At 28.3% G+C, this 13,046-nt stretch overlaps 1 long non-coding RNA gene and 2 pseudogenes across 2 annotated transcripts; all 3 read left to right on the top strand.

Moving 5' to 3' along the window:
• The first annotated feature begins 63 nt into the window (after positions 1-63).
• Positions 64-1,667, top strand: LOC150032731 (uncharacterized). Of its 2 annotated transcripts, none has more exons than XR_016524356.1 (2): positions 64-225; positions 1,039-1,667. It is a non-coding gene; the product is annotated as an uncharacterized LOC150032731 (long non-coding RNA). The 2 variants fall into 2 exon arrangements; XR_016524355.1 differs by having other exon boundaries at positions 162-267.
• Positions 1,668-2,535: 868 nt separating this feature from the next.
• On the top strand, positions 2,536-3,405 carry LOC150032730 (uncharacterized; annotated as a pseudogene).
• A 6,348-nt stretch (positions 3,406-9,753) lies between these two features.
• Positions 9,754-9,872, top strand: LOC120092227 (5S ribosomal RNA; annotated as a pseudogene).
• Positions 9,873-13,046: the final 3,174 nt, after the last annotated feature.

Here is a 13,046-nt window from a genome sequence, read left to right as displayed (position 1 = left end):
CAAAAAAAAATAATCACACACGCGTCTCGCCTCGCCACGTCCGTCCAACCATAATAATTGGCAAACGAAACTTGACATCAACGAACGATCAAGAATCGACGATCGTATGAAGGAGAATTCACTTCCTAACGACGTGGGATTCTCAAAAAGTCATTTTTGTTTTTTAAAACTCAAATTTCATCAACAACTACTCTCTCCTTCTCTCAAGCTGGGGCACGCACATAGGTATTTCCGAGCTTGCGATTTCTGTTCAAGAATGATGGGTTTGTATGGGTTCTTCTATCCAATTCGCTTTTCCCTTGTTCTGGACCTGGGTTTCTTTCTTTTTCGTTATGTTTCCCTGTACTTTTGTGCATTTGATCATTCGAATGAATATTTAGAAATTTCCTTGAGTATTCTGGTTCTTCAGCTGTAAATTCTCTTCGATTTTTCGTTTTTCTCTGTCGAATTTAAGTTCATATGTTGGTGTTTTGTTGGGTTTGGGTATGTGTTAGGTGTATCAAAATTTGCCCCCTTCGATTACAAAAAATGCTCAAAACCATCTTCTCAGCCAGCGAAAAACATTATCATTCCCAAGTGTAAATGTAAGGGTTGGGGGTTTAGCCGTTTTCAGAATTCGATTGGATGAGGTTGAAGGATATGTATGAATGCAAGTTTCGTGTCTTGTGTTTGCTAGGACTATGCTACCTCAAGGATTTGAGCCAATCACTGGGTTTAAACTGAATTGACTGTAAGAATATCTCTAGACTCCAATTTAGTAAGATTTGATCTGTTAGCATTAGAGGAAAGTTAGGGCTTTGGTTTACACTAATCCAGAATTTGATAAAATAAATACTACAACATTTCAAGTCTTAATTACAGGGGAGGTATGAAGTCAAGTTCATCTTCTTACTTCATTGCATAGAAAACCTTTTGGTATGTTTTCTTAGAAACATAGAAAGAAATAGAATACAAACAATCAGCTGAAGTAGAAGCAGTACTTGTTGTTCTACAATTGTTTCTTTTTATATAATTGTTTGTTGGTTCAAATTTTGGTAGGCGAACTGCAGTCCATGCATGAGAGGGAGAGAGAAGTTGTTGGGAATGCGACCAAAGTCCCACATTGGTTAGATAAGTGGAGGATCATGGATATATAAATAAGGATGACTATCTCTATTGGTATGAGGCCGTTTGGGGTGAAACAAAAAACAAAGCCACGAGGGTTTAGTCCAAAGTGGACAATATCATACCATTATAGAGATAATTTGAGGGTCGTTCCTATCAGAAGTGAAGAGAGGCTTTCTTCTTCAAAGTAAGTAAGATGGATTAAGGGAAGAAAAATGTATATGAGTTGGTAATGATGGGAAGAACAGATTGCATAAGCTAAGATACCCCAACTTTCTTGCTAAGTTTATTTTATATGCATTTCCTTCATGACTCTCAACTACTCTTTAAACATATCCTTGACCCAAAACTGAATGCTCTGTTAACATGTCATCATTGTAATTGTATCCAAACAATTTTAAGTACTTACAAACATGCTTACATCTACATAGTTTTGGCACTAGGATGGCAAGGAGGTGGATATAGTTGTGGTAGCTTTGTTATTACTGCTAGAGTTCCAGTTCCCTTATTCATTTTAACAATTATGGTTGAGTTATGCAATGTCATGGACATAATTATTTGAAGTTGTTTATGGCTTTGATTGCTCTTTAGGTCCCATCCTCTTGTGGATCTTATTTTGAATACTACAATAAACTGGAAAGAACTAACCATTCTTTTGGTAGAGAATGTGAGGTACCACCAATTACAATTAGCTAAAGCCAATTACATCCATTGCTTGTCCACACAGGTTAAGATGATGAAAGCAAGTTATACAGAAATTTTAGAACAATATAAATATATTTGATTTTTTTGTTTTTTTGTTTTTTTCTGTTTAATTATGGAAAAGCAATGGATGATCAGATTGCTTAGTTAATTTTGGTTGAAATTATTACCACAAAGTATTTATTGTCCAATTGATTTGATTCACATTTTTATTCTTCTTCCTTGTTCTTTTTAATATAATCTAAAAACGATTCCTAACTTAATTCGATTCTATACCAAGAAAGTTTAGATCAAGACCTTGTTAAAATGGATATGAATTCCTATGAAGCAGTAAAACTTCTATATGGAGATTGCTTGGAGAAAATTATTTTTACTCATGCCTGATTCAAGGAAGAAAGATTTCATAAATAGTATCTAGATGTTACTTAGGAATGTTTTAGTTTTATGTCATTTATTTCTTCATATTAAATTTAAACATCAATTTTGTTGTTTGATTTTGTGGTTTTTTGTTATTTGAACACGAATATTTTGAATCGATTCCTTTTGGAATTTAGGAATATATTATGTTTATGTTTGATTTATGAGATGGATTTGATTTATGGTTCAAATTTCTTTTCTCATGTTTGTTTTAAGGATATACTATTGAAGTGAGATGGATTTAATTCAAGACAATGACTTTGAGGATTTTGATTCTGATGACGATGATGATGTCATGTACATCTTTTTTAATTTATTGTACGTCGGCTTTCATAAGATACAATCTTCTAGACAACCATGTAGAACCTCTGCACTGAGAGGACATTATGTGATCGAGTTGTTAAATGGAAACGATAGATGACGTGTTGATTGTTTTAGAATGAAAATAGCTACATGCATAAGGTATCATCTAGATATCTCACCATTCAAGAAAAGTTGCTATATTTATTCTAATCAAACTAACACAACGTGGAATCTAATGTGTGTTTGTTCATTTGATATGTTATTCATGTATGTCATGTCTGGTCAGGAAGGATTAGCAAATGATTCTTGCATACTCTTTAGAATGTATCGAGCATCAATAAATTTCCCATGCTTAAAAGAGGTATGTGTTTTAGTACTTTAATTCAACATTTGACTTCACAATAATTATTTATTTATTTATTTATTTTATGCATATCAATACTATCTTGTCGATTCGAGATATTCAAATATACCTGGATTTTTAGCACCATTTCATAGTCAAAAATATCATTTACGAGGTTTTAGAGAAAGGAGACATCGCCCTCGAGGTAGAGAAGAAGTGTTTAACTATTGACATTTTTCACTGCGAAATGTCATTGAACGTATATTTGGTGAGCCTGCCTCCTTACCCAATCAACACACAAAAATATATACTGATAGCATGTTGCACAATTCACAATTATATTAGATTGAATGATCATCAAGATGATCTATTCAATGACTTTAGCAATGAATCAATGATCGTTGAAAATACACAGTTTGTCAAACAATTTGCAGAGTGATATAATTGAATTAGATGTAAGTTGACATCATCTAAGACAAATGGCTCGATTGAGAGATGATATTGCCGATCAAATTTGGGCAACATTTGAAGGATAGATACAATTTTGTTATTGTTTTTAGTTGTGCATCAAGACTTGTTTGTATTAAATAATATAAACTTTTGATAATTTCTATTATGATGTTTAATGTAGGACATCTTTTTTATATTATATTATTAAAAAAAACAAGACATAAGAAATAGGAAACAAGAAACAGTTATCAAATAAGCTTTTGTTTCTGTTTCTTTTTTTTCAGGAAACAAAAAACATGAAATATAAATAGTTATCAAACATATTCCTGTTTCTTGTTCTCAAAAAAGAAGAAACAGGATGGAAAACAGGAACAAGGAATGGAAAACAGGAAACAGAAAATGAGAATATTATCAAACGGGTCCTTAATGATTGTATGCACTTGTCTCAGTTCAAATATATCGATAAAAAATAGAAAAAAAAAACTCTCTTAATAATTAAGAAAAAAAAAGTATTTATTCATCTATCATCCACTAGTAAATTTTAATCAAGTGATGATTTTAAGTAGTTCAACTATGTTTTTTAAGTAACTCGTACTAATAATAATCTTGCTATTATATCTATCCTCTGGAAAAATAATACTATATCTATTAAGAATAACACTCCATTTTGAAAGGTTAGAGCCACCAATAGCAGATCTAGAAATTTTGTTGACGAAGATTTTATATAATTTAGTAGAAATAAATATAATGAGTAGGATTTGAAACCTAAGTCTATAAGGAATTGAAAGACAAATTTATAATTAGACTAGTTAATGGTTTTGATACTATATGTCGGTGTATATATAGAGAGAGAGCATAAAGTTGGAAGGGAGGGGACTAGAGTCCCATTGAATGCATACTAGATCCGCCACTGAGCCACTAACTCGTTGTGGATGTTTGTACGAGTGATAAACAATAGTGTTTTTGCTGCATAATCTAAGTCTTCTCATTCATACGATAACAATGTTAAATAATGGTAATTAAACTAGGCCTAGGACACTATTGAATCTTTTGGGAGCACGACTATAAAGTTTCATATTAGTTTGATAAAGGAAATCATACGTATGTAAGTGAGATTCTAAATGGTCTCTTTTCAAATGTACTCCCATAATCGATATACTATGCAAAAATTTAAAATCACCTAATGCGAATATGACTCAACTCAATTATATTTTTTACTTTCTCAGGTTTAACAAATTTACTTTGTCAGGAGATTGAACCATGAATCTTTACTATTGATGTTTGGAGTCTTATCCAATGTATTATGTTTGGATTAGTAGTTCAAATGTAATTTATCAAATACTTTTTGCAGTCTTTTCATTGATAATATATTTTTTAACCAATTAAATTAGGTTCACGACAATCTAAAATTTTTGATAAATTTTAATAATTTTTATAAATCAAAATAGACTCGACAAATATTATATATAATGGAATAAAGTATGGTCCATCCATATCATCATGAATTACCATTAAAACTTTTTTTTTCTATATGCAATTCCATTACATCTCCCAAATGGGCACCATGATGGTATTTCCATAATTGATTGGACTTTAAAATTTTCTTAATTTTATACCGATATAAATTTAAAAATACCCTCTTTTTTCAAAATGAAAACGTACGTATGTATAAAAGGACAGAGTATCTCACTATTTGAGATCGAGTCCATTGAAATAGGAAAAAAAAAGTCTCGAACTTGTTTATTTCAGGTTGAAGATCTCACATCAAAAAGATAAAAAAAAAATTAACATCATTGATAATTCTCCTTTTTTTTATTATTGATTATTAATTTTGAGATGAAAAATTCATGTTTATCTAATATGAAATATATAAGTGAATATACTTTATACTGATTATGAGTATAAGAGTGAATATACTAATTTATAATTTTAAGTATATTTAATTGGGGTTTGGTATAATTTAATTTTTCACATTTTCTTTAGGCTGAACTTTTTTTTTTTTTTTTGGCTATATTTGCAAAATAGAAAAGATGATGTTATAATATTTGTGATTAAATATGTAACTATATATACCAGTGAAATAATACTATTACCAATATACTTAGAATATGTTTGGTTTAACTTTTTAAGTGTATAATTTTGAAAATGACTCATTTTGAAAAAAAAAATTGTAGTGTTTAGCAACTTTTGAAAAACTTTTAAAGTATTTAAATAAAAATGATTTTTTTAAATAAATAATTTTTTCTTTAATCATTCTAAAATAGCTTAAAATATATAACATATCTTTTAGTAGATATGTTACTCATATAAAAATAATTCGTTAAAGTTTTCTTTTAAGTTAGACCTTTATTTTTCCAATATATTTGCAAACTAGAAAAAAATGATTGCGATATTTGTAATTACTACTTTTTATATATTTTTTAAATGCCTTGAAAATAAACATGAAAATAATCAATGAAACAGAATTCAAAGAGCTAAACATACTAAAAGAAAATCTAAAAATGAGTCTAGCTGAATTGACATATAGTGTCTTGGCGATAAGTTTTTGACTTGTTTGAATTTTCCTTCCATGTAGTACTAAAAAACCTATTGTTGGTTTGTTTTCCAACATAACTGTGTTATCTTGAAATAGACATCTCCTTAAATCATCGATGTAAAGAAGAACCTAAGATATGAACCACCAGCTCGACCATGAAAAATTTATTCTCCCTCCAAGAACAATATATAAAATCAAAGTGTTTTCACACTAAACATGTTATATAGCGACTTAGAATTAAAGATGATAGAAATTCCTTAAATCTCAAGTCTCAATAGAGTAAATAGATAATTAGCTATCATGAGAACATGTGATGATTTTGATCTCACCTTGTTATAGAGATGTAAAATATGCTCTGTAGGACATTAGTTTATGTTTAAAGGAAATACAATTAATAGGTTCATCAAATTGTCACATTGACATAACTATATAGTATATAAATTAAATCTCGATAAACAGAGGGAATTGAGATAAATGTCCCATTTGGAAAAGGGAATCTGATCCATAGAATTTCTTTAGGGTAGAGTCTTTTAACTAGTAGGAGGAAAAGATAGAAAGTTAAGCATAGAAGAAGTATACCTTAACTTCGATCTCCCGAGAAATGAAGCTAAGCACAGAAAGGAGTATATCTTAACTTCGATCTCACAAGAAATGAAGTTAAGCATAGAAAAGAGTATACCTTAACTTCGATCTCACGAGAAATGACTCATTTCTCCCAAATAATAGTAGATATGTAGTTAATCATATTCCATTCTGAAACTTTTTTGAAACTGTGTCTATTTAATCTTTTTTTTATCAAGGTTAATAGAAATTTATCAATATCTATCAGTGATAGACTAACTGATAAAAATTTATCATTGATAGATACTGATAGAAGTCTATCAGTGTATATAAGTGTTTTTTTTCTTTTTTTTTATCATTTCTATAAATAGTTTGACATTTTTTCTATCGGTTGAAATTTTCCTATTAGATAATCTAGTGACAATAAACTAAGGCCTTATTTAGATTGAATAGAGAAAAAAAAAATATTTTTTTAAAATGTCATTTTTTATTAAAATCTTTTGATAAAAACGGTTTAAAATAAACTTTAAAAGTATTTCAAGAATTATTTTGAGTAATTGTCAAACACTTCAATTTTTTTAAAATAAATTATTTTTAAAATTAAATATTTGAAAAGTTAAACCAAATACATCCTAAAATTATCCATAGTGACATTAAGAATAGTTCATCGTTAAAAATAGTGACAAAAACAGTAAAAGAATTTCATCCTTAAAAAAAAGTAGTGATATTATTACTCGCACTAATGATGATGAGAATAAAGTTTAGTTTAAAATTATTTTAGCTTTTAAAATAATGTTGACAGTTATATACTTTTGAAAAATAAGGTTTGACATGAAGTAAGAATAGTGCCAATAAATTTCAATTTTATATTTAAAACTTATATTATGGTGTTTGAAAATTTAATACTAGATTGTTGTAATTTATATTGATATATTATTTCAATTATTTTATTCCAGCAATTGTATAAGCTAAGCTTGAAGAAAAAAAAGTTGCAATAGAAGATGAAGATCTAAGAGAGCAATTTCTCTTCCCTTTACTGTATATTTGATTTCGTATATTAAATCTTTTCCCTGCACATAATACAGGGTAGTGATGTATAGATATATACACTTAAGTTTTAGAATAAGGACAAAAAATAACTAACGAATCTTCTGTACAGCTGGTAAAGAATAATTATATGGCAGATGTTGTTAGGAGAGCATACACATCAGCATCAGCGAGAGTATATACACCAACGACACCAGCGAGAGCATACACACCAGCGACACCAGCGAGAGCATACACACTAGCGACACCAGCGAGAGCATACACAACAGCGACACCAGCGATAACATACACACCAGCGATACCAGCAAGAGCATACACACCAGCGAGAGCATTCATATCAGCTTCTACATGGCTCCTTCTGCTGACGAGGCAATTTGTTCTCCCTTGACAATTTTAAATTGATATTGAATATTAAATTTATTATAAGATATGATAATTATATTTTTAAATAAACTATAAGCTTGAGCAAATTGTACTTATAGAAAAAGTGAATCGAATTTGTTGATATTAAAAGACATGGAATAATAGATATGATTTCGTTTTTAATTTAGTTAGAAAAGATGGAATGTTTTAAGAGAAGTTAAATTTAAAAACTAGTTTAGAACATAATTTCAAACGAAAAAACATAAGTTATCAAATAATGAAATTTACCATATAGCTTAATCGGTTAAGCATCGTCATTACTCTTGCAGACACTATTCTTAACGGACTAAAATATGTGTGCAGTCAAGAATTACATTTTTTTAGCTTTATATTTTTCATAAAGCATATTAAAATAATAAAATCATATATCTTTCAATTTTGCATTTAAATCATTTATTAATTTGAAACCATTACTTCAAAAGAATATTTTAATACATCTGCATTAAAAATTTTATAAATATTTAACCATAATAAAAAAAGAAAAAAGAAATAATAAAATAACTTAAGGATTATGGAAAAAAGATTAACATTTCTTTAGACATAAATGAAGAAGTATGGGGAATTTTTTTTTTAAATATATATATATATATATTGCAATTTAACTATAATATTCTACCTGTTATAGATACAAACGTACTACACATATATTTGTATGAAAATTGAAGGGACATACACACACATGCATACCGACACTGTTTAGAGTATGTAAAAAAAATGAAAAAATATATTTTTTTAACTTAACAATTTAAACACTTAAAGTTAATGGTGATTTAAATTTTTAAAGTTAAGCGAGGTTGAATATTCAAACTCCTATAAATTGCAAATAACAATATTTCTTTTCAAAATATACATTTTTTTAATTAAATACTAATATCATATTAGATAAGATTATGACTGTATTAAAAAGATATAAATTTACTTAAATTGATCGATTTTATCTTTTTAGTCTAATTTAATGATAATACTATCACAAGAAGTTGAAGGATCATTCTAATATTCAGTTCTCCTAGTTATAGTTATTGTTATTGTTATTATTATTATTTTGCTGTTAATTAGTTGTAATGCCTTAGGTTTAGGATTCAGATCAATTTTTTAGAACCTTAGACATATTAGAAACATTTGTTGCATTAGTAAAACTATAGAATGAGAGCATTAAACTCAACAAAGATTTAGTTAAGTTTCAAAGCAAGATATCATTGCGTTCAAATCTATTCGATTAATTTAGGTTTCATGTAAATTAGTTGTATCTTATTTTATCCGTTTCTAACCGTTTTCGTTTTGTTTTGAAATCTTCGAATATAAAGAAAAAGGAAAGCCATGAAAGCTAGTAATTAAATATATGGTTTTGTTTTCACTCTTTCTCATGGCCGACCCAACATGTGAGAGTTATTCAAATTTCACATGGGATGGAAATTGCAATTGAATAATCTTCTTCATAACACATTATATTTTATTATTAATTAATTAGCACAAAAAACATGTGAAGAAAAAGAAAAATGAGTGGCTGATAAAATAAGAGATATCACTTTCTCAAAGGCAAAATAAGGCAAAGGCCAAAGCCTCCATAACAAAATATGTCTATTTGTTTTCAAAAACTTTCTTATAAAAGATAGTGCATGAAACAACAAACTTCTCATTTAGGGTTCTTTTCCAATCTTTTGTTTGAATAAGGAGTTGGATGTAAAGTTGTGAGTTTGGTACTCTCTAAATTGCAACCTCCCATTATTATCCTTTCTACCTAATTTTTGTACCTAATGTTTTCTCATCTTATTATTATGTCATTTTTTATTATACATATAAAATTTCTTAAGCTTTTAAGTCGGGTGGTGATAATTAAACTAACGTGATATCATAGAGAGTTTATGTTGGGTGCGATCATACCAGCATTAATGCATCAGATCCTATCAAAACTCCGTAGTTAAGCGTGTTTGGACGAGAATAGTACTAAGTTGGGAGACCACTTGGGAAGTCCTCATATTGTACCTCTTTTTAAGATATCATAGAGAGATCAGGTGAGTTTAGATTTTCTACAGTACCATTTTTATTTTGACATTTTGTGAGACAAATTAATTTTATAATTAACCCATTGGTATTTCTTAATGGAGATTTAACTATTTTAAAAAAATATATTTTCTAAAATGAATTATTTAGTCATGCAAGTACTTTGATATGTTTGAATTCCAACTAGTATCCATATATACTTTCAAATAATTTGTTTAAAGTTGAATTTGGGATGATTTTAAATATCAGTTAACAAACTTGTAATTTTTAGGGTTGACTGCCCCTCAGCTTAATTAGTAGGGTGGTGTTTGCACGTGTGAAAAGAAATGTTTTCCAAACAAAATAAATTCTATAAGTACCTTTAGAAAAATCAATAATTTAAATTGTGTATAATTACTTCTTGAAATGATTTTAGATTATCATAATTTTTTCTTTCAAAAAAACTTTTAACAATAAAAAGTACTTTTCAAAACTTGGATTAATTCAAAAGTCATTTTTAGATATATCTCTTAAAGGGTTTCTCCAAAGATAATTTTCTTTAATTAGTTAAATTTTTTAAAAGTCTTTTTTTATTTAATTATTAAGCTTTTTATTTCTTAAAATGACACTTTTGATTATTTGAAATCATTCAAAAACCTATATATACGAAGTTTATACTAAAAACACTTTAAAACGTATTGTTTCACCAATAATTATTTCAATCCATATTGGAATACCTAACTCCAAAGAAATCAATACGATGAGAATGACTTTTAAAATTCAAACTTTGACAGAAAAAAGTTAGAAAACGATCATGTCAATAGATTATAACATATAAGATTTATCGATCGAGTTAGTTATAGAAAATTGATTTAGAGGTACGTACCGTATCAAGGCTAAAATAGTTATAGTATGATGTCATGTTAAATTTTTCCTAATGTGTATTACAATTTTACCCATACACCTTACCTAAATATTTTAACCCTACATACATTCCTAGTTCTCAATAGAAAATATACATGTGTGTGCTAGCTATTATTTAAGAAACTTCATCACAAATGATGAGATTTTATTTAATTAATTACTTCATATTTTTTAATTAAAACTTTTACAATAACTCCAATCACAAAACCTAAATCAAATGATAACAAATTAACAACTCATCATGAAAAAAATCTTAACACTATCATGTTTTTTTGTTTGTGAAATACAAACGACGTACAACCAAAACATAACTACTATGATATCGACATGAGAGCATTTTGTTAAAGAAATATTCTTGAGTGCATCATGAGTCACACTCATCTTTGTGCAACTTTAACATGAAATTACATCTTAAAATTAATTGACAATGATAGGAGTAGCTCATGTATCTTATAAAGATTCTGAAGTGCCTTAAATTTTTCAGTGTGAGATCCTCAACATGCCCCCTTAAGATGGATATCTCTTTAGGTTGATCACTTTTGGATCAAACTCGATTTTTTTTTTTTTTGTGACTGAATACTCGTTTAGGCTTTATGAGTTTGTTACCATATTAGATAACATGGAGATCCATTTCAAAACTAATTGATTAATTTCAAACGGGTATTCAGTAATTTAATTTGATATCAAAGGAGGAGGCCATGTGTTCGAACTCAATGTCATTTCTTCCCCAATTATTATTAATTTCTATTTGTTAGGTCTTTTACAAATTTTCAAACCCACAAGTTAATACAATTAAATTTACCATAACTCATCACAATTTAAATTTGTGGGTCAATTAGTGATTTAACACATCCTGACCCACGTCTCAGTTATCCAATCAAATGTTTGTCACATGAAAAACTTTTTGTTTCATTATGTGATTAAAACATAATGAATATGAAGCTTAGTGTAGTCTAGATTGCACTAAAATATTACTTTTGAATGAAAGAAAGATGGTGTGAGATTACGATAATACTCGACATGTGATAACATGTTAAAACGAGTGGACATGAATGTAGGGAATCACATGTGAAAGACTTTTAATTTGCTTCAAAATTGAGCAATGCAAGAGTTAGGCTCACGTCGATCTTTCAAGGTTGCATGGCCATGCAAGAGAATGGGATATGTATTTATGTGAAAGATGAGGAGGAAAAAAGGCTTCACTTGCTCGAGAAGAATTATGTATGGATTTGATTTCTCTTTCATTACGTGTCAATTTCTTGTGGCTTTAGTTTGGTAAGCAATAATTATAAAGCTTCATTTATTAAATTAAAAATAGGGGGGAAAAAAAAAAGAAACCACTTGTTTTCAAGTTGTTTTGAACATCATTTTTAAAAAAGCAATCTCTTATTAATTATTTGGTAATAAAGATTGTTATGCCTTTTCATTTATATTATTGTCTAAATTGGTTTGAAAAAGTTATTTTATCCTAAATTATTGAGAGTGGTAGAGAGTGAGATATCTAGATAATTATTAGATTATAAATAAATTGCCATTATAAGAAAGAAATTAAAACCCCAACTTAACCATAACTGATCAAATAGTACGTATTTATGGTTTAAGGTTTGAATATTTTCTCTCTAATTAAAATATAATATTGAAAAACAAGATATCGTTTAAATAGTTAGAATTAGGACTAATCACATGGTGGAAAAGTACGTGCATGTATTAAATTTTAGAGTGATAGTAATATTATCAACATGAATATAGCTCAATTGACAAGAATTATCGATTTTGAGGTCAAATAATTTATTTTTCCACCGCAATATTAAAAAAAAAAATGATATTCATGTCACTATCTATGACCAACCCTTTTGCTTTCTCAAAAATGGATTGCAACTTGCATGAATAATGAAGATGAATTCTTCCTCAAACTCTTTTAGAAATTGACCAAATATTTTACAATAGTCATGACATTGATGGTTAAGCTAGAATAATATTAAGTTAGACTTTAGATTCCTATTCCATATTCTCAAATCCTCCCCATAACTTTTGGCCATACATGGTTTCGTGAAAGAAAATAAATGGTTTTATGAACTTTTACTTCAAAGAAAGCGAATTACTTTGAAGCACTTAAATCCTACTCCATTAACATTTTCAAGTTATCACATATGTGAACATTTTGGAAACTCCAAAAAAAAAAAAAAAAGTTAAAATAAGTTTAGTCTATGAAGTTTTTGTTAGAACAAATGTCACGAAGGGTTGCTACGCCATGGA

The sequence above is a fragment of the Benincasa hispida genome, chromosome 11, assembly GCF_027475165.1.
Source record: "Benincasa hispida cultivar pf3 chromosome 11, pf3_genome.v1.1, whole genome shotgun sequence".
Taxonomy (NCBI): Eukaryota; Viridiplantae; Streptophyta; class Magnoliopsida; order Cucurbitales; family Cucurbitaceae; genus Benincasa; species Benincasa hispida.
The sequence above is the reverse complement of the archived record's forward strand: the minus strand, read 5'-3'. Positions and strand labels throughout refer to the sequence as shown.